Source organism: Rattus norvegicus, chromosome 15 (genome assembly GCF_021556685.1).
Source record: "Rattus norvegicus strain SHRSP/BbbUtx chromosome 15, alternate assembly SHRSP_T2T, whole genome shotgun sequence".
NCBI classification, from domain to species: Eukaryota; Metazoa; Chordata; class Mammalia; order Rodentia; family Muridae; genus Rattus; species Rattus norvegicus.
Window position 1 is genome coordinate 10,323,213 of NC_141548.1, and position 25,272 is coordinate 10,348,484.

General features: G+C 45.0%; 1 protein-coding gene and 1 pseudogene across 8 annotated transcripts in view; one reads left to right on the top strand and one right to left on the bottom strand.

Annotated features, from left to right (window-relative positions):
- Nucleotides 1-25,272, top strand: part of Ube2e2 (ubiquitin-conjugating enzyme E2E 2) — a 277,992-nt gene that overhangs the window by 56,838 nt on the left and 195,882 nt on the right. The window lies entirely within an intron of this gene.
- LOC120097263 (small nucleolar RNA SNORA17) lies at nucleotides 7,393-7,514 on the bottom strand (annotated as a pseudogene).

The following is a 25,272-nucleotide window of genomic DNA, read 5'->3' on the forward strand; positions in this document are numbered from 1 at the left end:
CGTTGACTAAACCACCAACCAAGTAGTACACATGAGGGACCCTTGTCTCCAGCAGCATATGTAGCAGAGGATGGCATTGTCAGCCATAGGACGAGAAGCCCTTGGTCCTGTGAAGGCGTGTTTCCTAGGTGTAGGGGAATGCCAGGGTGTTGCATTGGGAGTGGTTGAGTGGGAGGGGGGGCATCCTCACAGAAACAGGGTAAGGGGAAATGGCAAAGGGGGGGACCAGGAAAGGCAATAACATTTGAAATAGAAATACATAAATGATCCAATAAAAAATTCAAATATTTTCAAATTCAAACACATTTCAGGGAATCCAACTTGGCTGATGAAATATGTATATCACATATATATCATATATATTATATATGGCATATTACATATGGCATATGGCATATTATTACATATGGCACATATTATATACTGTATATAATAAATATATATTATATATATTTGGTATTGTCACCCAACATGAGAGACACTGCCAGATGTCCTGGGGAGACCCTTAGGTACAGTATATTTTAGACATGTGTCAGATGGGATGGACGTTGGTAAGTGCCCTGGTTGTCACACTGCCCTCAGGGGTCGTATCTAAGTGACTGATGCCAATCGTGCTTCAGGAAACACTCTGAGAACTGCTGCTTATTTATATCTGGAATGAATTGGGAGCTGACAGGATGTCCCAATGGGTAGGTACTTGTTGTGAAGGCCTAGCAACCCAGTCCAAGCCCTGGACCCAGTGCAAATCTGGAAGGAGTTGGCAGCAGGCTTCACAGAGTTGTCCTCCACCCTCGGTCCCATATGTACATGCATACGAACATGGATAGTAATTCTTTTTGAAAGAGTGACTTGGACTCTTGGGCCCCAGAGAGTTAACTTTAAGTGATGGGTGCTAGATAATCATGGCTTTGGGAACATCTAGTCAGTGGGTGTTTGTGAGGCAATCGTAGGAGGGCTAAGTAGTAGCCAGTGTTCAGGGAGGTGGCCTACGCACGTTCGTGCTCACCATTAAAGGCACAGAGTTAAAAGACCTCTGTGTAGTGTGGGGCTTAGTAAGTGGCAGCAAATGTAGACTGCTGGGTGTGTTTGGCTTCATTAATGTTCTTGTTTCCACAATGCTGATCAAGATTATAGAGAAAGCAATGTGATGTTAATGGAGCTTCCCTGGAGAGGGTGGGGGTGTTTGACCTTGACTGGGAAGAATGTAGGGTGAAGAATCAAAGAAGACTCCCTGTAAGCCTGCTTTGAAGGATGCATAGGAGTGTGGGAGTGAGAGGAGTGAGGAGCTGGGCCGCTGGAGTTACCATACCAGTGCCGTGGGGACTCTGAGCTGCTTCACGCCATGCCATTTCCCCTTATGCCTCATGAATGATAGTGAGAATGTGGCCGGGTTCAAAAGGAAGTGGTTACTGAAGTTGTATAACCATCTTAAGATCTTAACGATGTATTGTGAGCCAGCTGAGGTCAACTGAAAGGGAAACTTTTATTTGACTGATTCATTTCTGTCAGGAACTTAAAAGTAGCATGCTATTAAAGAGAGGGAAGAGATAGATTTGCTATTTATAAATAACAAGGCGTCTGAACAGAAGGCGAAAGGCAGAGACAGTCAGCACCAGGGAAGACTGAGAAGTGTGGGCAGTTAGAGGAGGAAGTCACTGACACTGGCCTGGGTGAGCAAGTCGATGCCTTCATTCGGCAGCCTTTTCATTTACAGAAGTGCAAGCGCCTTCTATTTACATTCCGGTGTTTGTCTGTGACAGCAGTAACTGTCAACTGAACCACCTAGAAGTCATCTGAGGAGGAGTCTGGACTGAGTAATTGTCCTGACTAGACTGTCCCATGGGCATGTCTGGGGATCTCCTTGATTGTTATATAGGAGTGCTCAGTCCACTGTGGGCGGTACCATTCACAGGCAGGGGTCTGGTTATATAGAAAGCAGCTCAGCCATTTAGTTCTAGGTCTCTTATTCAAGCTCCTACTTGAGTTCCTGCCTCAGCTTCCTGTAGTGGTTACCTGTGCCCTAAAAGTGTAAGCTGTTTGAACTTTTCCCTCAAGTTGCTTTTGGTCAAAATATTTTATCATAGCAACAGCATTGTGCCAAGCCAAGGTCTTTGTCTTGAATTTCACCAGATTCTGCTCTTGGGCAAACTTCCCAGTAGCTAGAATGGGAACTCCAGCAAAGCAGTTTCTGGGAAGAGACTTGCTTCCCCAAGCAGCTTTACAGGTTGGTTGAGTAGCCCTTACAGTGCAGAGAGGGTCTTGCTGCCAGCTCTGTAGCAGTGGAAGGCACAATCATGACCGTCTACTTTGTCTTCGTCCTTAAAATTTCTTATTGTAGGATGTTTTTTTAAAGGATTCATTCACTTATAGTGCACTGTAGGACAAACCTGACAAAGGTGGTGCTTCATGTTAAAATTAGTAATTATTGTTTTATGATATGTTTCTTTTTATATATTTGTACATTCAAGTATATGAAATAACTACATCATCATATTAAATACAAGGAACTTATATAGCTCTTCCCAGTAGTCTTTTCCTTTTACTTATTTATTTGGTGTGTGTGCACGAGAGGGGGTGCTGGAGGTGGGAGAGTGAGTGAGAGAGCAAGCAAGCGAGCTTTGTGTGAGCATGTGGGCCACAGTGAGTGTAGAGGTCAGAAAACGACTCTGGACACAGCTCTCTCCTTGCAGTTGACATGGACTCTGGGGCTTGGACTTGGGTGGCCAGGCTTGCTTAGCAAGTACCATTGGACCATCTTGCTGACCTTATCTTCCATTTTAAAAGGCTATTCCATAACAAGATACACATGAGTATGTATTTTGTTGTTGGTGACAGGGCCTTGAACTTGTCACCCTCTTTCCTTAGCCTTCATGTGCTAGGACTGCAAGTATGTGCCATACCTAGTTTCAGTGTTAGTCTCATGCTGTTTGGTTTTTCGCTCTTCACATAGAAGCTTTATGAACTCATCTCCCAGCTTGTGTCCATGCCTCACTCCTCACTCCCACATAGACCCAGGGTCTCCACACTACTGCGACTTTCCACTTACCGCTCAGGTTGCTAGCAGGGCCTCTGGTCTAGCTTGAGTGATGAGCAGTTCATCTCATCCCCTTGCCCTGCCTGTGGGTTTAAAGTTGTTTTCCTTCTTCCTTTTCCAGATTTATGTATTTTATTTTATGATATGAATGCTTTTCCCACACGTATGTATGTACACAATATGTGTTCTTGGTGCTCACAGAGGTCAGGAAAGTGTGGTTAAATCCCTGAAACTGGAGTTTTGGATGGTTGTGAACCACCGTGTGGGTCCTGGGAACAGAACCCAGGTCCTTTCTCTAGCCCACCCCCTTCTGCATGTTTTTTTCCCCCCGGAGCTGGGGACCGAACCCAGGGCCTTGCGGTTGCTAGGCAAGCGCTCTACCACTGAGCCAAATCCCCAACCCCCTTCTGCATGTTTTAATGAAATGGTAGGCACTTGCCTTACATACAAATAAAAACCTGTTTCTAAGTACTGTGAACAACATAGCTGTCAGCCCGGCCACCCACTTCCCACATCTCCTTACTCCTGGCCTGGGTGTTTTTATGACCCTGCATCTTCCTATGCATAGATTAAGTTTGTGGGAGAAACTGTCCTTCCTCACATTGGCTTTTCTTTGAGGTCTGCAGCGTCCAGATAAGCTAGGGAGTTGTGACAGGGGTGGGTGGATGGCATTTGCGGCACAAGCTTTAAAGCTATACCTTTTTAATTCCCAACCTTCCTAATGTGGCGACCCTTTATTTAATACCGCTCCTCATGCCGTGGTGACCCTCAACTATAAAATTACCTTTGTTGCTACTTCACAACTGTATTTTTGCTACTGTTATGAATCATAATGTAAATAATTTTGGAATAGAGGTTTACAAAAGGGTAGTGGTCCACAGGTTGAGAACCACGGCCTACAGTCTGTCTGGGGAATGTTTCCCTTGTTAGCACTTTCCCAGCAGAGTAGAACATTTCTGGCTGGCTCTGTAACTCAGGGACGGTAGAAAGGCATTGAGCTTCCTTCCTGTATTATCTGTTTCCCTGTGCAAAGGCCCGTGGCAAAAGCAGCTCTGTCTGATAGCAGGGAAAGGAGCGTCTGTTCAATCCTCGATGGTTTGATGGAATCCATTGAGTCTGAAACAAACTGTCAGTAGACAGACAGGAGGGAAGGCATACACATGTGCTAATTTCAAGCTTATGGTAATTACACAAATCATGACACTCAAATACAGGCCAGGTAAGTAGTTGAAGCTTACAAGCTCCCTTCATAGGGGAGAAGAAGTGGGGTGTATGCAGTATGAGAATAGGGTAAATGATCTCTAAGAGAGCCAATGGGATGAAAGTCTGAGCAGAGCCTTTCTGTCTCAGGGCGAGCTGTGGTGTCTGTCCTGCTCCTTGACCTTCTGGAGGATCAGGCTGCTAGCTACAGAGGGTAATTTCAGAGAAACCCCCTTCTGGCAGTTCAGAGGCAAATGTACTAGGGCTGGGGAGGTGGGCAAAGCACCGGTCATAACAAAGCATTATACTCTGGGTCGCTGTTCCCAAGCCCTGACATTGCTTAAAGAAGACTGCTTTTACCTACTAAGTTTCATCTGCCTGTTTCCTTTTTTCAATTTTGGACTTGTGGTTTATGTGAAGGCATGCATACCTGCTACATACTGAGTACATTCCTCTGTACATCAGGATTGCTTTTCATATTTTTCATTTTTAAATCTGGCATAAATAGTGGCTGGAGAGATGGTTCATCAGTGAAAAGCACTTGTTCCGAGTACCCATTTTAGATTCCCAGCATTCACGTGGCAGCCTACGACTGTCTGTAACTCCAATTCCAAGAAACGTGATGATGTGTGCAGGTGATACACATACACACGTGTACTGGCTGGTTCTGTGTGTCACCCTGACACAAGCTGGAGTTATCACAGAGAAAGGAGCCTCCCTTGAGGAAATGCCTCCATGAGATCCAGCTGTAAGGCATTTTCTCAATTAGTGATCAAGGGTGGGAGGGCCCATAGTGGGTGGTGTTGTCTCTGGGTTCTATCAGAGAGCAAGCTGAGCAAGCCAGGGGAAGCAAGCCAGTAAGTGACATCCCTCCGTGACCTCTGCATCAGCTCCTGCTTTCTGACTGCTTGAGTTCCAGTCCTGACTTCCTTTGCTCATGAACAGCCATGTGGAAGTGTGAGCTGAATAAACCCTTCCTCCACAACTTGCTTCTTGGTCATGATAGAAGGAATAGAAGCCTGACTAAGACAATACTTGTGATCAAAACACTCTTCCATATTAAAAAAAATAAAATAAAATTGAAAACACTTGAGAAAATCAGTGGTTTGTACACAAAGTTAGGGTAGAAAGGCTGGCAGTCGCCTGGCCTCTGTCAGTTCTCTGCGAGTATAAACTCTGAGAGCTTCAAGGAGTCTCCTTCGCTTGGTTGACTGCTTATGTTATTTTTAACTTAGAAGCATTTATTGGTTCTTTGTGAATTTCACAACATGTCCCCCAATCCCACCCTCCTCCTTTTATACCCACCCTCCGTCCTTGCAACCTCCCCCCAACAGAGAAAACAATCTGGAAGCTGTAGTGTGTCACGCTGTATCCCACTGTACCCCCTTTTGTCTACAAGTCTTTGCTCGCAGATGTTCCTTGCAGTGCTTGTTGATCCAGTACAAGGACTCTGGCTTCTGCTACTCTGTTATACTGGAACTCCAGTGGGACTGCTCTTGGATGCCTCTTGTTGCCCTGTGTAGGGTGTGGTTTGGACCTGTAGGATCTGCCCCCTCACACTTCCCAGCAGTTCACTGATGGGGTAGATGTTAGGGTGGGCAAGTTCAAAGCCCTGAGTGGTACCTGGGCTGGTCAGCCTGCCAGCTCTTGTGTTCTCACATCCTCGGGGTAGCTCACCAGCGGTCCTCACAACCAGGACTAGCTGTACTGTGCTGCCCAGGTGAGATATAGGATCTTCTATACAGAGGGTTATAGCTGATAAGAGAAATGGCCAGTTCTCCCACTGTCATGACCAGGGCCTAGCTCTCCTCCTTGCCCTAGGTGACAGGGTGAGGATGGAGGGAGGCAACATTCCCTCACACAAGCTGCCACATGGCAGACAAATGGCAGGGCCAGGTCTCCCACATTTACACCCTTGAGGCTGGCTCACCTGCACCCCCCACCAGGGTCAGTTCTATTGAGCTGCCCGGGTGAGGTGCAGGGGCCACTCTCCCAAGTGTGGTGGCAATTGATAGCTCTCTTGCTCTCATGACCTCATCTCCTGTCTACCGCCAGTGGCAAGGGCAAAAGGAGGGGAGGGGATCTCTCCCTCGCTGAGGGCAAACAGACAAGACTCAGGGCTGACGCTTCCAAACTCAAGCCCACAACCCCACACCCAGGGCCAGGTCTACTGTGCTGGTTAGGTGAGGTGCAGGTCTAGCTCTCCCAAGCACTGCAGTAGCTGAGGGGCATGGACAGCTGTCCTGCTCTCATGACCCCAGGGCTAGCTCTCCCGCCTGCCATAGATGGGGGGGGGGGGTCCCATCTCTGCCTTGGCCATGTCACGGCACAGCAGACAAGTGGCAAAGTCAGCTGTCCCAGCTCACACCCTCAGGTCCGCTTGCCTGAGCCCCTGATACCAGAGTCAGCTTTCATGTGCTGCTCAAGCGAGGTGCAGAGCCCGTTCTCCCAAGTGCTGCAGCTGGTAAGGGGCAGGGCCAGTTCTCCTGCTCTCCTCCTGCAGCTGGTGAGCCTCCAGGGCCACATCTCCCACAAGGCCTAGGTGAGGGGTGGGACCAATTCCGTGCACAGTCCTCAGACATCAGTATGCCCGGGGGTGGCAGACCAGGGATGTCTGCCTGGCCTTCGGTGGTGAGAAACTCCTTTGCTGCAGAGCTGCAGACCCAGATGTGACGCCAGTGGCAGCACAGGCAATGCCCCACCATGGTCCCATGGCATCACTGGCTACTCACATCAGGCTGCCCCTCACTACCCCAGAGTCTCCAGTTCTGCCCTTCTTCCTTGTGCTCACATATTTCTGTTTCTCTTTCTTCTCCATCTCTTCACCACTTGCTTGCCTGGGGTCTCTGAGTATCTGGGTTTGTCTCAGCAGTGCTGTGTCTTGCCTGTGCATTACAATACCAGGCAAGGGTCATCTTGGGCATGGTCTGCTCCCTCCCAGGCCTGTATAGTGCCACACTGATCTTACACTCGGTCCTATCTGGGCCCCATGGCACCAGTCTGGTGGTGGTCTCAGGTTTGCTCCTCACTTGGGCTCACCTGAGTAGCTCCATTGGAGGGTCGTCTGTCAAGGGCTCATTCTTCTAGTCTCACATTTGCTCCCTGTACTGGGAGCCCATCCAGACCTCCATGGCACCAGACTGATGGTTGTCTCAGGGAGTGTTATACTGTTAATCATTCAGATGTTCATAGGTCAGGACACTGACAGTAGACATAGCCACTCTCCTCTCTGTGCACCTAATGACACACATGTGGCACAGCAGAGCCTCAGCCTGGCAGGGCTGGGGTTGGAATGCTGACAGGTCAGAACAGCAGCCACAGATGCAAGCTCGGGCATGGGATTGCGCACACTGAGGGCTGAGGGCGAGACCAAGGACTTAGGAATGATTAGAAAAACTGGAGCCACAAACATGAAAACAGTAACTAGATGACAACTGGCAGATGGCTTTAATAGGACAGAAGGACAGAGTGTGTGTGTGTGAGTGAGGATGAGTCCTGGTGCTAGAAATGGCTTTTATTACAAACCAGAAAGCATTGGGACTGAAGACATGGCTCAGAGGTTAGGGGCACTTGTGCACTCGCAGAGGACGTGGGTTCAGTTCCCAGCACTCACAGGCAACTCACCACTGCCTGTAGCTCCAGTTTCAGGGCGTCTTGGGCCCTCTTCTGGTCTCCTAGGCGTTCACACACAGGTATAGGAAGTAAATCATTTTTTAAAACCCCAAGAATTAGGCTGGGAATATAGCTCAGTGGTAGAGCCTCTATCTAGCATGTATTGGACCCAGGGATACATTCCCAGTACCATGAAAAGAAAGAAAAAGAAAACAAAGAAAGCAAATGGCTTTAATGTTGCTGGGAGTAGAACAACACAGGAAACATGGATACATTCTGTTTTTTCATCTACTGACTCTAGGGTGGCCTTCATGTGCTTTAGTGTAGCATCAAATATTAAATTATTATGTTATTTATAAAGAAACCTGTTTACTCTTTATCTTATAAAATATAACCCCACAAAAGGAAAAGGTATCTGTCTTAATGTTCTACTATATAAACACTTTTCTGTGACATGGGGCCATCGCACCTATCTCTTTCCTGAGAGACCTCTTTTCTTTCCTCTTGTGTTTCTGAGATAGGGGTTGGTGTGTTGCCCAGACCAGCCTCACACTCCTGATTCTCCTGCCTCCATCTTCCTAATTCCAGCTGGGATTATTTTATACAGGAAGGACTCCCTTCCTTTTCTGAATGAACACTGCAGTGGGGAGGAAGTCACAGTGTCACCCTTGATTGCACAAGTGTGGGGTGTGTCATACAAGTTAACAGGCAGCTCCTCTGTGCTTCCAGCCCTGCTCTGTTCCTGGGGGCTGAACACTTGGACATGTTAGCCACAGCTAAGCTAGACCGCCAGTCCCTGGATTTCTTGAGTTTATTGACCATAACCCAAACAGCCACCCAAGAGCCCTTTCTTCTAGCAAAGTAAGCATTGCAGTGTCTTTGTATCCAGTGTCGCTAAATCGCCTTCTCGCTGGTTAGTGGCCCTGGTCATTTTTATAAAGTCTTACAAAGGGAAATTTCAGTTTCTCCAATGGCGTCTCACTGAGCATATGAACCACACTCCAAGATAGGCCCCATGCCCAGCAGTAGATGGCCAATACAAAATGAGCTCAATAGTGTATTTGCAAACTTTTTATCTCAGGTTGCTTTGTTTGGGCACTTTTTATCTCGTCTTTTGTGTATCTGTTTTAGCTTCTGGTTTGTGGTTATTTGGTGTGTATGTGTTGTGTGTATATTTTAGCTTCTGGTTTGTGGTTTTGGTGTATGTATGTGTGTGTGTGTGTGCACATGTGTATATATATATATGTGTGTCTGTGTATGTTGGGTTTTGTTTGCTTGTTTGGTTTTTTTAGGAGGGAGAGAAAAGTTGTAGAGTTGGGTGTGTGTGAAGGATCTGGGAGGACCTATGGGAGGCAAAAATCATGATCAGAACATACTGTATGAAACATTTTCAATAAAAAAGATAAAACAAAGAATACATTTAGCTAGCTATGATGGCATTGCTGTAGTTGTAGTCCTTAGGAGGTGAAAATAGGTTATGAATTCAAGCCTAGGCCTGGGATTCGTAATGAGACTATGTCTCAAAAACAAGATAAAACAGGAAAACCAACAAGGAAATAAACAAAAGTCCCCAAAGCCAAAACACCCAAAAGGTTTATTGCATCTCATTATCTGGAATACAAAATGGAGGAGTATAAGGAGAGACCTTCTTGCTGGGAGGCCATGAAGTAGGAGTAGGAGGCCGGTGTGTCTGTGTTCCTTTTTGTTTCTCCCTCTTATCAAGTCACCAGTATTCAGTCACCAGAGCTCCCCATGATGACTTTGCCTATTCCTTATCCTCTCCCTTGAACCCTCTTGTGAATGAGTAGATGGGTCACATGACCTCAGGAAAAGCCTCCAACCCACCAAAGACACGCTTAACTCTTAGAGCACCCTCCCCCTCCAGGAGATTAGGAAGTGGCAAGGAGGTGGGGGATGAGGTCAGCCTGTGGGTGAGGAGCCAAACAGCTCAGACTACAGTTCTTTCCCAAGCCCTAGATAAGGCTAACAGTGGAGGTGGGAGACTGAGAACACCAGAGACAGAAGTAAAAGCCCAGAACGTGCACACTTCCACCTGCCAGGGTTTACTCTGCAGTCTAACTGCTTCCTCCTCCTCTTCCTGGGCTTCTTGGACTTGCTGCTTACGGGGCAGCAAGGACTGCTAGCAAGGAAGGATGCTTGCTTGTGGTGGGCTGTGCGTTTGACACTTGCTTGGGTTGGCCTTCAGACTTCAAAGCTAGAGGCTCGATCCACGTTGCCTTTGTGCCACACCAAAACATAGAACTAGACCTTATGTATTAGCCAGAAAGGGACTCATGTACCCAGGAAAAATCACGTCTCCCTCCCTGAAGGGCCAGGGTTGGGACTGTGAGGAAGGAAAGGGAGAATGCTATCCCAGCTACACAGGACCGTCCACAACACCTAGCGGCCTGAGTGCTAAGGAGCACATGAACACTTTGTGTAGGACCAGTTCTCTGGTTAGACTAAAACTCAACACTCACAGTGGCAGACACAGGAGAACTCAGAGGAAGGACTTATGCAGCTCAGTGTGGCAGACCACCTGTGGAAGGGAATTTTCTTTCCTTAGACCCCAAGGGACCAAGCATCAAAAAAATATAGGTGCTGGTAACAACAGGAGCTGGAAATCCTTTGAAAATCTCAATTTTACATGGGCAGCCTCCCAGAAGCCCCATTCTGATTGAGGCCCAGAGCAGCTCAAGCATTGATACCATGCCTCAGAGTAAGCATCAGTGTGATAGACCCTGCCTCTGGGCCCGCGATGGTTTGTGGCCAATGCTCCTCTTTTTCCACTTCATTAGGAAATTTGTGCATCTGGGATTTCCTGGCTACAAGATGTTTCACATCTAGAGAAAGTGTGAGACGTCCGTTCATCATGATCCTGCTGGGTCCCCAGCAGTGTGGCATGCCTCTAAGTGATGGACATCATAGGCATTTTGTCCACAAGGCTTGGCTGTTTGCCTGCTGCTCTCTTTACATTTCTACTCCTACAGTTCAGAGGCCCAGGCTTACTGTGCATCCCAGGAGGTAGCCAGGAGGCAGAGATAGGAGCACCCTTATCTCACCCAGAGATAGTGAGAACCCTTGGGTGTAGTCGTGCCCCGTCCTGTCAGGCCAGGCTTTACACGGTTACCTGCCACTGCTTCCGTTTCTCTCCTGGCCACGTGTTTTTGGTTCAGGCAGACTTTAAGACATACTGAGTTTGCATAAACAATCAGATACTGGGCAAGACCATTTAGATATACGCTCCAGCTGGTAATGGGCAAACACTTAGGAGAGATGGGTCCTTTTAGCTCTGGTATTTCTGGGTCACCACCTCAAGGTTCTTTGTCAGCTCTCATTTGTGTGGCTTTTTGTCACTTGTCTTAATGTTCGATAACAGTTTCGGGAATTCACATAATAGGCTGTACTGGGGTACTTGGCTTTTGTCCAGCAGACCTGGTGCTCAATGAAAAGTCCTAAGAGTGATAGCTGCCTACCATTTATGAACTTCCCAGAACGGGATTCGTGCCCTTGTTACGGTTAATGTCTGTTTTGGAGTTATAGTTCCACTAATTTAGGACAGAATTACCTTCCTCTAGTCCTGCATTCTCTCTGTTCTCATACACTAGGCATTCCAAAGGTAAAGGCTAGGGTGTAGGTAGCACTTGCCTAGCATGTACAGAGTCCTGAGTTCCATCCTGGTGCTGCCCCAGGAAAGTAAATGTCAGCAATAGATCTCAAGTTTTAAACATGTTTTCTGATGGACTTTTGAAAGAGGACTTGGGGTATGGGGTGGAAGAACGTGTGTCGGGGTAGGGAAGGTTTTGAAGTAGGCATTTGGGATGGTATTGGGATTCTTCAGAGAAATGAAGCTAACCAAGTTTTGTGTGTGTGTGTGTGTGTGTGTGTGTGTGTGTGTGTGTGTATACATATATGGAAAAGTTTATTGTGAGGTGTTGACTTGTGATTATTGGTGCAGTAAGTCCCTGGACCTACATTTAGAGGTGGTGACCCATAAAGGCTGTAATGAAGTTCCAGACTGAGTCCAGAGCTCTGAGCCCAGGAAGCAATGGTGGAATCTTAGTTGAAAGCCCACAGGCCAGAGGCTCAACTGGAGCCTGAGATTCACTTTGAGAATCCAAAAAGAAAAGGACTGATATTCCTCCTCATTCAGGTCAAGTCACAAAGAATTGTTTTGCTTTCTGACCTGCCTTTTAGCTGCTGCTTTCCACAGCCTAGCGAGGACTATTACACTTTGAGGTCGCTCTGCTTTATCCAATACTACACCTCACCTCCAAACTTCATGCCTGTTTGTTTGTTTGTTTGTTTGCTTGTTTGAGAGACCACTAACCCCACTGGGTGCTGCCCATATGTGCAAGGGGGCACAGTACCATCCACTGAAGCATAGGAAACCTAGTAGTGGCCATACCCTCAAAAAATAAAAATAAATTTCTCAGGCCAGACAGAAAGCTAAAAGCACTGGCTGTTCGTCCAAAGGACCCAGGTTCAATTTCCAGCGCGAACTTGATGGTTCACAACTGTCTATAGCCCCAGTTCCAGAGGACCCGATGCCCCCTTCTGGTCTCTGCAAGGCATGCATGCAGAAAAGTCATCCGTACTTATTAAACAAATAAATAGATCCCTCTCCAAGTGTTTTGTCCTTTCCCCCAGAGACTGTCTACTGCTATAGCTCCCCATAAGCGTGGACAAAAGAAGTGAATGAACCTCCTGACCTACGGCTCATCCTGACCTATGGTTCATTTCCTTACTGTTAAGCATTAGTTTTACTTAAAGTGTAATGTCTGATCCAGGTGTTAACAAACTTGACTGTCCACAGACTAAATAATTATTGCCCAAAAGTCCTTTGATAAACTGTTACCGAAATTGTTTTAGGGCTGTGAGTCTGGCTCAGTTTTAAAGAAAGTTCTTGTCTTTAATGAGTAAGACCCCGGCTTCAGTTTTGAGCATTGCAAAATAAAATTATTTTTTAAAGATTTATATTATTTCTTTTAATTATATGCATTGCATAAGTGTGGGGTGGGAAGGGGGTATGTGCACATGAGAAGAAGGCATCCAGTTCCCTGGAGTTGAAGCCAGTGAGCCACTTGAAGTCAGTCCTTGAGACAAAGCCAGACCTTCTGGAAGTGCTCTAGGCACTTAACCCCTGACTCACATTCCAGATGGAAATGCTTCTCACATCCAGTAGCTGTGAACTGCTATGCTGTTCCTATCCCTACATATGGTGCTGGTATCTAATCTTGGAGCATCTTTAAAACCAGTGACAGCCTGTAAAGTAGTTTGTTGTTGTTGATGTTGTTGTTGATGTTGTTGTTGTTGATGATGTTGTTGTTGATGATGTTGTTGATGTTGTTGTTGATGTTGTTGTTTTTATGAAAATTCACATTGTGAAGAAATTCTTGGGAGAGTTAAGAAAATGGATTTCGGTGTCTGCAATATTCTTATATCCATATGACACATAATCAATCCCTCATCAGTAAGTAGAGGCCCTTTTAAAGCTGATGATATCATGGATATCATTTTTATTACTCTTCTGCATAGTTCTCATTATTTGTTTTCTATCATTTTTTATTTACATTTTTTTATTTGCTTTGGCGGAGCAGTGTGCATTTGCCTAACACACCCTGTGAAGGTCAGTGACAACTTGGAGAAATCAGTTCTCTTCCTATGCTATGGGGATTTAAACTCAGTTCACAGAGCTTAGCAGCAAACACTTCTGCTGAGGTCTAATTATTTCTTTACAATAAACATTGTGGATGTCATAAATAAATGGAGTGGAGCTACGGCAGTCATCTGGTTTTGAAGAGTTTTAACAAATGTTGCCAAATCTCTCTTTGTTATTCAGTCATATAAAACATCAATGTGTTGAATGGTGGGCAGGGTTTTATATGAATTATACAGTTTAATCCTCCAAAGAACCTTATGAGGGAACTGTTGTTAGTATCCGCGTCTGGGAGCATCTGGATTCCAGCTGTGTGCAGAGCCCGTGCTCGTGCTTGGCAAGGTCACTGTAATGAGCAGGACCTTTGCTGGAGCCCACTTGCAGGTAAAAGACGGAGCTAACAGACACTCTCCGGTGGAGGCGGTTGGCAGAAAGGTTAGGAAGAGAAATTTGGGCTACTCTGAAAGCATAGCACATGGGATATAGGGAAACAAAGCCAGAGGAGATTATCTTTTGTTTTTCTGTGTTTCTTTTTTTGAGACAGGGTCTTACTATCTAGCTCAAGCCTGCTTCAGAATACTACCCTCCTGCTCAGCCCTCCTGGGCTGGGATGGCAGGTACGGGTGACGATACCCACCAGGAGACTGACTCTGGGGAAATGCCTTTGGAGCCAATGTTGAGTATCCAGTGTAAGGGCAAAGAGTTTGAGGCAGAGGGGCCACTGTGGTCCCTGAGCAGGAACCAGACTGGGATGCCAAGGACCTGGAGTAGCTGAGCTCAAGGAAAGGCCAGGCCCTGTGCTGCTGCCATCTTCTTGGCCAGGTTAAGGATATTGTTCTTTCTCTAAAAGCCATGGGAGCTTTAAAAATGTTTCTGTTAGATGAGCCCCAAGAGACTAGACATTTGAAAAGCTTTATTCTGTTGGTATGGAGACTGTGAGCTTGGCATGTGTGAAATTTTCATCACCCTCTGGCCTCAGCGTGTTCATTATTGTCAGTTCTGAATAGAGAGCACTTATACAGCATTTAAAATTCATAATTGTAGGGTTGCGATAGGGTGGGGGTAGATGGGGACGGAGGACCAAAAATGTGTGACGTGGGACCCAAACACAAGAATCAACCCACACTTCAGAAGTCCCCGCCCACTTTGCCATAGTGTTGAGAAGACTGAACTTGGCGTTTGAAGGAACAGATTCTCATTCATTAGAAGTATGACTTTTTATCTCTGTGTTCACGATGAATCATCTCATCTGATTTCCACAGACCACATTTGAGCCTGTGTCTGGGAAGGACTCACTGAAAGGGACAGGGTGCAAGGGTAGACGTGCAGAGGTGAGCTTTCGTTTCCTTCCAACAGTCTCCGTGCTCCTGGTGGAGTGAAACCTGTGGCTTGTGTGTGTACAGCCTGGCTGCTAGCTGTGCTCCAGGACCTCAGTTACTAATGCCTACCCAAGGCACCGGTTACACTTCTATAAAAGGTGTATTTCTCCAATTTTTCTTTTAGTTTTAACTACATTTATATACAAACATTTTATACACATTGTTCATTAAAATACGATGACATCGTCTTCTTCCTTTTCTCTCCTCCAGCTTCTTCCAGTTCTTTCCCTGTAACTCCATCCATGGACGTTCCCACCACCACTCTCAAATTGATAACTTTTCCTCCCTGATTTTTATTTTACACACACACACACACATACACACTGAGTCTGTTTTGTTGTTCATGTGTATATGTTTTCAGAGCTGGCCACTTTGCTCTGGGTACCCAGTTAGGATCCTCTTCCATGGGAGAGGCTGTCTGGTCAGCTGCCTGCCTGAAGTCCCTTGTATAAATGGGGTATGACATGGTGTGTCTGTTGACATTTCCATTGTTCAGATCTTGTCTGTGCAGCCATTTCTGTGAAAGACTGTTGGGCAGCAGACTTCCAGGTATTAAGGCTCTTAGATCTTCCCACCCTGTCTTCTGGGCTAAGTCCTCAGCCTCAGATTCATAAGCTATAATGGAGATGGGTCCATTCATCGACCTCTGCATAGTGTCTACTTGTGGTGCTCTGTGTTGGTCCTCTTTGATGATGGGTGATTACAACTCAAAGGGTAACAATTAGAATGTAGTTCTATGGATCTAGCGGAGATCCATGACCTCAGGAGCCCCAAGTTTTTCATGTTGTTGAGTGGGCCTCAGGTCCAGTTAGACAGCTGTTGTGTGCCACCTGCCTGGTGCCACTAGTCACCTTACATGCGTGCCTTGCTTGGCCCGTCACCGTGGTTCACAGGTGTCACAGCTGGGGTTACTTGTCCCCCATAACCCTTTGCCCAGAAAATGTTTTCTGACACCATAGAAGTTCGACCACAGAAAGAAGGCTTGATCCAGATGGACTCATCCAAATCCTGTTTTCTGTTCTTGTGATGTTTTCAGCAATAGGGCTTTGCCCTCAGGAGCAACAGCCATTATTTGGGGAATTACTTGGCTTACCCTGGCCAGCCATTCTAACTGAGACTTCTTATGCCTGGTTTGTGAGTCTGTGGTTCTTGTGAGCAGCATTGTCACCATCAGTCCTAGTGGCATAACTTCTAAGTGACACATATGTGTATTGCATATGATTTTAGGTGTGTGTGTGTGTGTGCCTGAGCTGTGCGTGCGTGTGCGCGTGCGTCTGTGTGTGTGTGTGTGTGCCTGTGCGTGCGTGTGCACGTGTGTCTGTGTGTGCGTCTGTGTGTGTGTGTGTGTGTGTGTGTGTGTGTGTTATTTTTGCATGTCAGGTTTTGATTAAACCACAATGGTGTTATCTGTCCCTCCTTCTCCTTCTCCTTCCACATAACCTCCCGTGTTTATTCTTGTTTTGTATTTCCTGTCTCCTGCAAGTCCCCACTTGAGTGCTCCACACATCTCTTCATATTTTCCTAGTTTCTGTTGTTGTCCCATGTGTACTTACGTCTGAGGATTTGGAACTAGAAACTGCAGATGAGGAGGGATATGTGACAGACAATAAATTTTTAAAGTTGAATATCAGAAAGCTAAAGTTACACTTTTGTGGAGAAAGATAGTCCTGTTAGAAAAATTCTAAAAGTAATTCTTGGGTTTTCTGATTAAAATCAGAAAGCCAAAAGCAAAAACAAAAAACAGAAAACAAAAAGTCTAAAAGAACCGTGTTTGCTCTTCAGACAGCCTCCCTGGGTAGCTGCTAGAAAACATTCTGAAAGAGCTGCGTCAACTGTCTGCGTAATTCTTGGGGATGTTAGAAATCCTATTAGAAAAAAATTTTTAAGAGAGCTGTGTTTACTCTCCATGGATTTTCCAACTAAAATAAAAAAATCCTGTTAGAAATTTTTTTTTTAAAGAGCTATGTTCGCTCTCCAGAGATCTCCACACAGCTCAGCTCTCGCTAAGAAATAAAAAAAAAATCTAAACAACAGCTACCACTTTCTGCCAGCTCATCCCATGAAGACACTTAGGTTTCTGTTTACATATGAGTTCAGTCATTTATATCAGGGTCCCTCCTGACCACCTGTGAATCAGCAGTCCATGACCTTTGCCCTTTTACTCTGACGAAGAGACAGCAAGCACACGCACAGACCTTGCCCTGGAATTACCATTCCAACCATACCTGAACCTAAGTTTTCTCTGTTCCAGGCTGACTTTGAACTCAGGAATCTGCCTGCATTTGTGTCTGCCTGAGTTTGTATCTTTCTGACGAGCTGGTTCACGGTGCAGCTGCCTCTGTTCCTTCAGATCTGTGAAGCTCCTTATACAGTTCATATCGCAGCCTCCTATTTTTGCATAGCTGAGAAATTATATATTTTCAAACTCATGTTTTTAGAGTTCTTTTCCATAGCTTTAAGGACTGTTCTGAAGGTCCCAGCATTTATCATTCTGAAAAAGTAGCTATGCCTTTGCCTCCCTGACTTGTGCTGTCTCTGATTTTGATGGAGTCATTAATGCTAGCAGGGAGGACATTCCTTGGAGGGATGTGAAAACATGTACGTTATTATAGAAATAAGCCTAACACCCACAGCAGCCATTGAGACTTGTTGAGGCCCACGCCTGCTGGCCCTGTCCCAGGGGCAGGGAAGCAAGGTGGCTTAGCAGGGAAAGGTGCCTGCCAAGCTTGATGACTTGAGTCTGACCCCAGGATCCACATGGCAAAAGACATTCAGGTTCTACAAGTTGTCCTTCTGACCTCTACACATGTACTTTGGTACGTGTGTATGTGCCCAAGCATGCACGCGCGCATGCACACACACACACACACACACACACACTCGCGCATGCACACACACACACACACACACACACTCTTAACTGTTTTAATAAGAAAGTTTAAAATTATTGATGATTTCAGAATAATGCCTGCTACCCTATAGGACATTAGTCTTCTCTCATGGTGGGGTGAAGCTACACTTATATATCCATACCCTGCTCACCCCTTCCTGCCACCGTGCAGCCCCTGTGTAGAAGCCGTGGGCAGAGCCTGTGGCTTGTGTCCTGAGGTTTTAGTAGCTATGTACAGATTAAAATCGAAAGTATCTGTTAAGGTTTTGTCTTTGGTCATCAGTCTCCATTGTGAACATTTTTACCCATGAAAAATTGAATTTTTCTTTCTAGTCTTAATTGTGATTTTTATAAATTTTGTCATGATATAAATAAGATTTGAGAAAGGGAAATAGTCCTTGATACTATATTTTAGCAGAATGACTTTTGTGCCTGCTTAAGAAGGAACACAAAGACCTCTTCAACTTTTTTCACTGTTCAAACACATAGCAAAGCCTGAGTTAATTTAAGCAGTTGTTGGAAAACAAAGGCTTTGGTGAGCAAACTTTAACAGTAGATCTGTACCAAGTTACATAAACCATATCAGATTGATCAATGAAGTGTGAGGCCTAATCAGATTTAGCCATAGTTGGAGTCATACAGTAGATTAATAACCATGCAATAGAAAAATAAAGTCAGATTTAAATAAGCTACATTAAATACAAGACAAAACCATGAAAGTGTGTGGTATCTCACCTTCAGAGGTCCATGGTGACTCAGATTGTCAGGCACTGGCCTCTGCAGGAAGCAGGGTGTGCTGATAATAAGAGTTTCACGTGATAATTGATGGTGTGGGTTTCAGGCAGTTATGATTTCCTGCAGGCTTCAAAGGTCAATGGTTTTATCTGTGCATTGTCTTTACTCTGTAAATCTCCCAGGCATCCAGCACAGCTAAGAACTGGAGCCCAAACCAATACTTATTTTCCTAGGGTCAACAACAACAAGAAAATAGCATTTCCCCCTCAAAATAAGCATTTCCTCATCTGTTATCAAAATGATTATGAAAAGTCAATCACATAAAAAAATCTTATCATGAATTCAAGAAAGGCAGATTGAGGGGACAGGAGGAGTTGGGGGTGGAAAGGACACAAATACATTGTTCTCACAAATCCTCACTTCAATAAAAGCCTTAATTAGAGGGGTGTGACTTAATCGTAAATGTGCTGTTAAATATATATATATATATATATATATATATATATATACACACACACACACACACACACACACACACACACGCACACACACACACACACACACACACGCACACTCTAGACCTCAGGGCTTAATGATATTAACTCACTAACGTTTGGAGAACTCTAGCGATGCATAGGTATTCTAGGCCCCTGACTGTATTATTGAACAACCCGGAAAGATCGATTGCTCCATTCCAAGCACTGTTTTTGATGTTCTCAGAATCTACAGGCTTTGAGAACACATCCAGGCTTCTGAGAGACTGAAGTTTATGCAGTGTTTTATATTCTATTAGATGTGCTATCCACCTTCAGATCTATGCTCCAAAGACACTGGACTCGTAAAACTCCTATATCCAGATGTTGTCCAGCCTGGGATTATCATTTGGGATTAAGGCAAAAATAGCTGATTGGTGAATGGGGAGAGACTGCAAAGAATAAGAGTCAGTGCCCAACGTTTAGGAAAAGAATAACTTCATTTCAGATGCATGCAAATAAACATCCATCAGAAGGTATGTCAGTGCACAGTTGTGTTCATGTGTAAAACACAATGCATATTAAACACATCACATCAATTAAGTACAATTTCATTTAATTTATGGAAAGTCATCCATTTCTCCCATTAAGGTACAGTTGTTCTTATGGAGTCTCCACTGTAAGACAGTGTAATTGGAGAGGTTTGAAAAGTCACTGGAAACAGGAGGCTAGGTAACTCACTCGGCCGCCTTTAAACTGCAGTCAGCTATAAGACTGAAAATATTCCAGATCCAAGAGGAGTTATTTTGAGGAGTTTAAGTGCCAGTAAACAGAAGCTTACAATAAACACATCTATTTAGCTGTCACTGCAGTCTGTTTTTAAATGTGTAATTTGTCTAGGTCATGTTGTATTTGTACAGAAACATCTATTGAATTGAATTAAATGTCTGCTTCCTAAATGTAGCTCTGAGGACGTATTGAGCAATTGTGCAACTACATTAAATTATAAGCAGCTGTCTCAAAACTATTAATTAATGAAACCTGAAACCAATTTAGAACAATAAGAAGAATTGATGAGTGTTAGAATTCAGCAGTATGTTTTGCATAAATAAACTGTGAAGACCTGAATAGCCCAAAAGGCAGCAGTGTGGAGCCAGCCGTGGGAATAGTGAGGTATTATTATGATAGATGTATTAAACAGATGTGCGACGCGACTTGCTGTTTCGTGTGACTTTTCAAAAATGAGTTTTACTTGGAATTGACATAGACTTTTTGGATAAAGTTTTGAATCATGGTGTAAAATTTTAAGGCTTACGGGTTGGATAGAATAATCTAATTTAAATTGTGTTTTAAATTGTAAATATTGTCTTAAGATGCTTTTCCTTTTGACTTACCACACCATTCTTTGATTTTTAAGCTAACTGGCAGGTTTGGTTCAGTAAGCGATCATCTGTGGTTTCAAAAATGCTAAGCCTACATTGGATGCTACAGTGGTCCCTGTTTTTCCGTCCTCGCTAGAAGTCCAAAGTGCAAACTGACTTGGGTGAAGGAGAGACACATTTGATTCATTACCACGTTAAGGTCCACATTGCTAAATCATGTTCTTGGGCAGCTTTGATGTAGGAGAAGACATTGAGGAGAAGATCGGGTCAAAGCAAAGGAAGACTTTTAGCGACCTACTGAAAAGTTTGTAGAGGGATTGCCTGCAATTACTTTTTTTTTTTTAACTCTCTCCTAGAATCTCATTGGTATTCAGACTGTACTCCTAAAATACACTTAGTGTTGTGGGTTTGGATAGTACTTGTATTTTTTAAGGAAACTTGAAATGGTCCGCACCCTACTCATGGCTGCAAGCGAAGTCTTCGGGGATTGTGAATGGGTCTAGTCTCTAACCCTCCTCTGTTCAGTCTCCCCTGTTTTCTGCACTGGAATCTGCAGTTGAGTTTGGAGGTTGGTGTTTACTTGATAAGCCCGGTGCTTTGATATGTTAGCTGCTCTGATGAGCACTCCTCTCTTTGATAGAGTCTCACTACATAGCCTAGGCTGACTTCAGACTTGACTTCCCCTTGCCTGGGCCTGCTGAGTGCTTCTCATCATATCCCACCGTGCCTGACCTTTCCTTTCTTCTGCACTGGGACGTTTATAGCAGCCACCACCTTGTCATAGTTGTCTAGATATTTAGCTCAGCTCAGTATGTGTATGTTGAATAAAGGAGTAAAAAGGAGCCTGACATCTGCATCTGTTTCTTGTTCCAGTTTCCTGATTGTAGTTTTCCTCAGTACTGCAGCTGGTCTCATGTCACACTGAGAAATCGTTTAGATGGCACCTCAGTTTGTGTTGCTGTAACAGTGTAATAGACCGAGTGGCTTACACACAGTGTAACAGTGTAGTAGACCGAGTGGCTTACACACAGTGTAACAGTGTAATAGACCGAGTGGCCTACACACAGTGTAACAGTGTAATAGACCGAGTGGCTTACACATAGTGTAACAGTGTAGTAGACCGAGTGGCTTACACACAGTGTAACAGGGTAATAGACCGAGTGGCTTACACACAGTGTAACAGGGTAATAGACCGAGTGGCTTACACATAGTGTAACAGTGTAGTAGACCGAGTGGCTTACACACAGTGTAACAGGGTAATAGACCGAGTTCGGCTTACACACAGTGTAACAGTGTAGTAGACCGAGTGGCTTACACACAGTGTAACAGGGTAATAGACCGAGTTCGGCTTACACACAGTGTAACAGTGTAATAGACCGAGTGGCTTACACACAGTGTAACAGTGTAGTAGACCGAGTGGCTTACACACAGTGTAACAGTGTAGTAGACCGAGTGGCTTACACACAGTGTAACAGTGTAGTAGACCGAGTGGCTTACACACAGTGTAACAGGGTAATAGACCGAGTGGCTTACACACAGTGTAACAGTGTAATAGACTGAGTGGCTTACACACAGTGTAACAGTGTAGTAGACCAAGTGGCTTACACACAGTGTAACAGTGTAATAGACCGAGTGGCTTACACACAGTGTAACAGTGTAGTAGACCGAGTGGCTTACACACAGTGTAACAGTGTAGTAGACCGAGTGGCTTACACACAGTGTAACAGGGTAATAGACCGAGTGGCTTACACACAGTGTAACAGTGTAATAGACTGAGTGGCTTACACACAGTGTAATAGTGTAGTAGACCCAGTGGCTTACACACAGTGTAACAGTGTAGTAGACCGAGTGGCCTACACACAGTGTAACAGTGTAGTAGACCGAGTGGCCTACACACAGTGTAACAGGGTAGTAGACCGAGTGGCTTACACACAGTGTAACAGTGTAGTAGACTGAGTGGCCTACACACAGTGTAACAGTGTAGTAGACCGAGTGGCCTACACACAGTGTAACAGTGTAATAGACCGAGTGGCTTACACAGTGTAACAGTGTAATAGACCGAGTGGCTTACACACAGTGTAACAGTGTAGTAGACCGAGTGGCTTACACACAGTGTAACAGTGTAGTAGACCGAGTGGCTTACACACAGTGTAACAGTGTAGTAGACCGAGTGGCTTACACACAGTGTAACAGGGTAATAGACCGAGTGGCTTACACACAGTGTAACAGTGTAATAGACCGAGTGGCTTACACACAGTGTAACAGTGTAATAGACCGAGTGGCTTACACACAGTGTAACAGTGTAGTAGACCGAGTGGCTTACACACAGTGTAACAGTGTAGTAGACCGAGTGGCTTACACACAGTGTAACAGTGTAGTAGACCGAGTGGCTTACACACAGTGTAACAGGGTAATAGACCGAGTGGCTTACACACAGTGTAACAGTGTAATAGACCGAGTGGCTTACACACAGTGTAACAGTGTAATAGACCGAGTGGCTTACACACAGACATCCACTTCTCACAGCTCCAAAGACCTGTGAAGTCTAAGATCAAGGTGCTGGCACATGTGTGTAGTGAAGACGTTCTTCTGGCTTGTGGGCTGCCTTCCTTATCTGCGTGTTGTCTGCTGAGGAAGACCTTCCCTTCCCTCCCTCCCTCCCTTCCTCCCTCCCCCTCTCTCTCTCCCAACCTTTAGAGATTCAAGCATTGAGCCTGTTAGGAGGTCTGCTGTAAGAACAGACCCATCACCTCCATTGCATCATCCCAAGTCTGTGAGTTGGGGCATAAAAACATTGACCGGCTTCCAGTCTGTAGCAGAGGTTCTGTGTAGGTCCAGCCAGCATCAAGTCTGAGGTAACCTGTTGACAGATCCTCACAATAGCTAGCTATCACTGAGATCCCAGTTGCTCCCATGTCACGTGTGTGTGTGTGTGTGTGTGTGTGTGTGTGTGTGTGTGTGTGTGTGTGTTTTGAGGCTTTCACTGGGATGTAATACCTTGTTGACTATGACTTGTTTAATAGCTTTCTGGATCAAGAGCTTGAAGAATCGGTTGTTCACAGTTCCAGTGCACAGGCATTGGAGTGATTACTGTTAGTGAACGATAAATGGGAACTTGTAGAAGAACAATCCATGACCATGAACTGGTAATTGTTAATGCTGAGTGTAATGATAATTACATTCCTTCCCTCCACCCCTTGCCTGTGTCCCTCCCTTCCCTTCCTGAGTTCGCTCTGTCGGTGTCTTGCCTTCTGTGCTCTTTGCTGATTTCTGTTCCTTCCTGAAAGTATCTGACCTTAACCTCCACCTTACGGTTACATCTTTCCCTGCCCATGTCTGCCCACAGGTGCAGGAATAAATAGACCAAGGAAGGACACAGGTCACAAGTAAGCAGATCTCTCCTCACAGGGACAGAGTTTGGCCTTAGCTAACACTATGTGGTTTTAGAAGTTTCCTCTAGCAACTAAAAAAGCGTGGGAAGGGTAGGTTTTTATGTGAAGTACCAAAGATTTCCCAGATTGTTAGTCCAAGTTTGGGAATAGGCAAATGGAGTTTTGAGCAGTGTTCTGTTTCGTATGACCGTAAACAGTGGTTCAGTTAGCTCCTTCCAGCCTCGTTCTCATGACAAATGTTGTAATTTGTAACAGAGACTTTATTCTGAAGCCAAATATGAGGACCACGGCTTAGGAAACACAGGTTTAGTTACCCCAAATTCCATGTTTCAGTGTAGAAAGAAGTTTCATGAAATTTTTATAGTAACAGAACAAAAGAACGGAAGCCCATGTGTTGGAGGAAACATAAGGAAGTAGAGGTGAATAGGGCAGGGACGTCACTGCCTCAGGCTGCAGATACTGTCTGGCTTTGGTTCTTGGAATATGGTGTGTATTTTTATCTTCCAAAGGGAATACCTCACAGTCACAGGGCTGTTTGGTCAGGGACCGTGGAGGAGGAACACTAAAGCGGCCTAGTAAAGAAGCCTGAGGTAACTGCACTCTGGACTTGAGCGTTCCAGACTGAATCAGTTCTTAGGTTCTGATCAGTTAGCCTGGTGGAGGCTCAGTGGAGGGTACACATTCTTTCCAGAACTCTTTTCCATGTATTAATGTCTCCAGGATAAGTATGTTGGTAGTGAAACTCAGGGGTTTTCCAGTTCTGAAGCCAGCTGTTCGGTTCTTATGAATCGTTTCTTACCTGATCTCTCATTTGTATGCACGTGTCACTTTCATTGCTGTGTTGTTTCCCCTTCAACCAGCTTACAAGTCGCTTGCTCTCCATGCAGAGTAGCACTGCAGCCTGCTTTAACCCTTTCCACGCTAATTGAGGCTTTGGAAGACTGCCTTCTCCTCCTTGCTCAGTGCCCTGGATGTATTTCTCCTTGTTGAGCTGTCTCTTCATATTTTCCTTCCCAGGGCCCGAGAGAGCTCTTGGTGTCTCCACTACTTTGTTTCACAGTCAGAAATGCCTTCTTTAGCCATATATAATCTTTGTGAGGTAGAAATCTAATCATCATATTTCTCTTATCAAAACTCCCGGTAGTTTTTGTGTCCTGTCTGATAAATTTGTTTTTCATGGAACTTTCAAAGGTTCTTACCTTGCTTTTTACCCCATTCTCCCAGGCCAGAGCATCTCACTTGTGGATCACAACCCCTTTGAATGACCTTTTTTATTGGGGTCGCATGTCAGATATCCTACATATCAGATATTTATATTACAGATCATAACAGTCATGAAGTAGCAACAAAAATAATGGTTGTGGTTGGGGTCACCACAACATGAGGAATTAATTGTATTAGAGGACTGCTCCATTAGCAGGGTTGAGAACCACTGTCCTAGGCAATACTCGTCCCTAAGCCTGGAAGCCTGTTGTGTCTCCTGGCTTCAGTTAGTACTGCTTTCCTAGCCAGCATC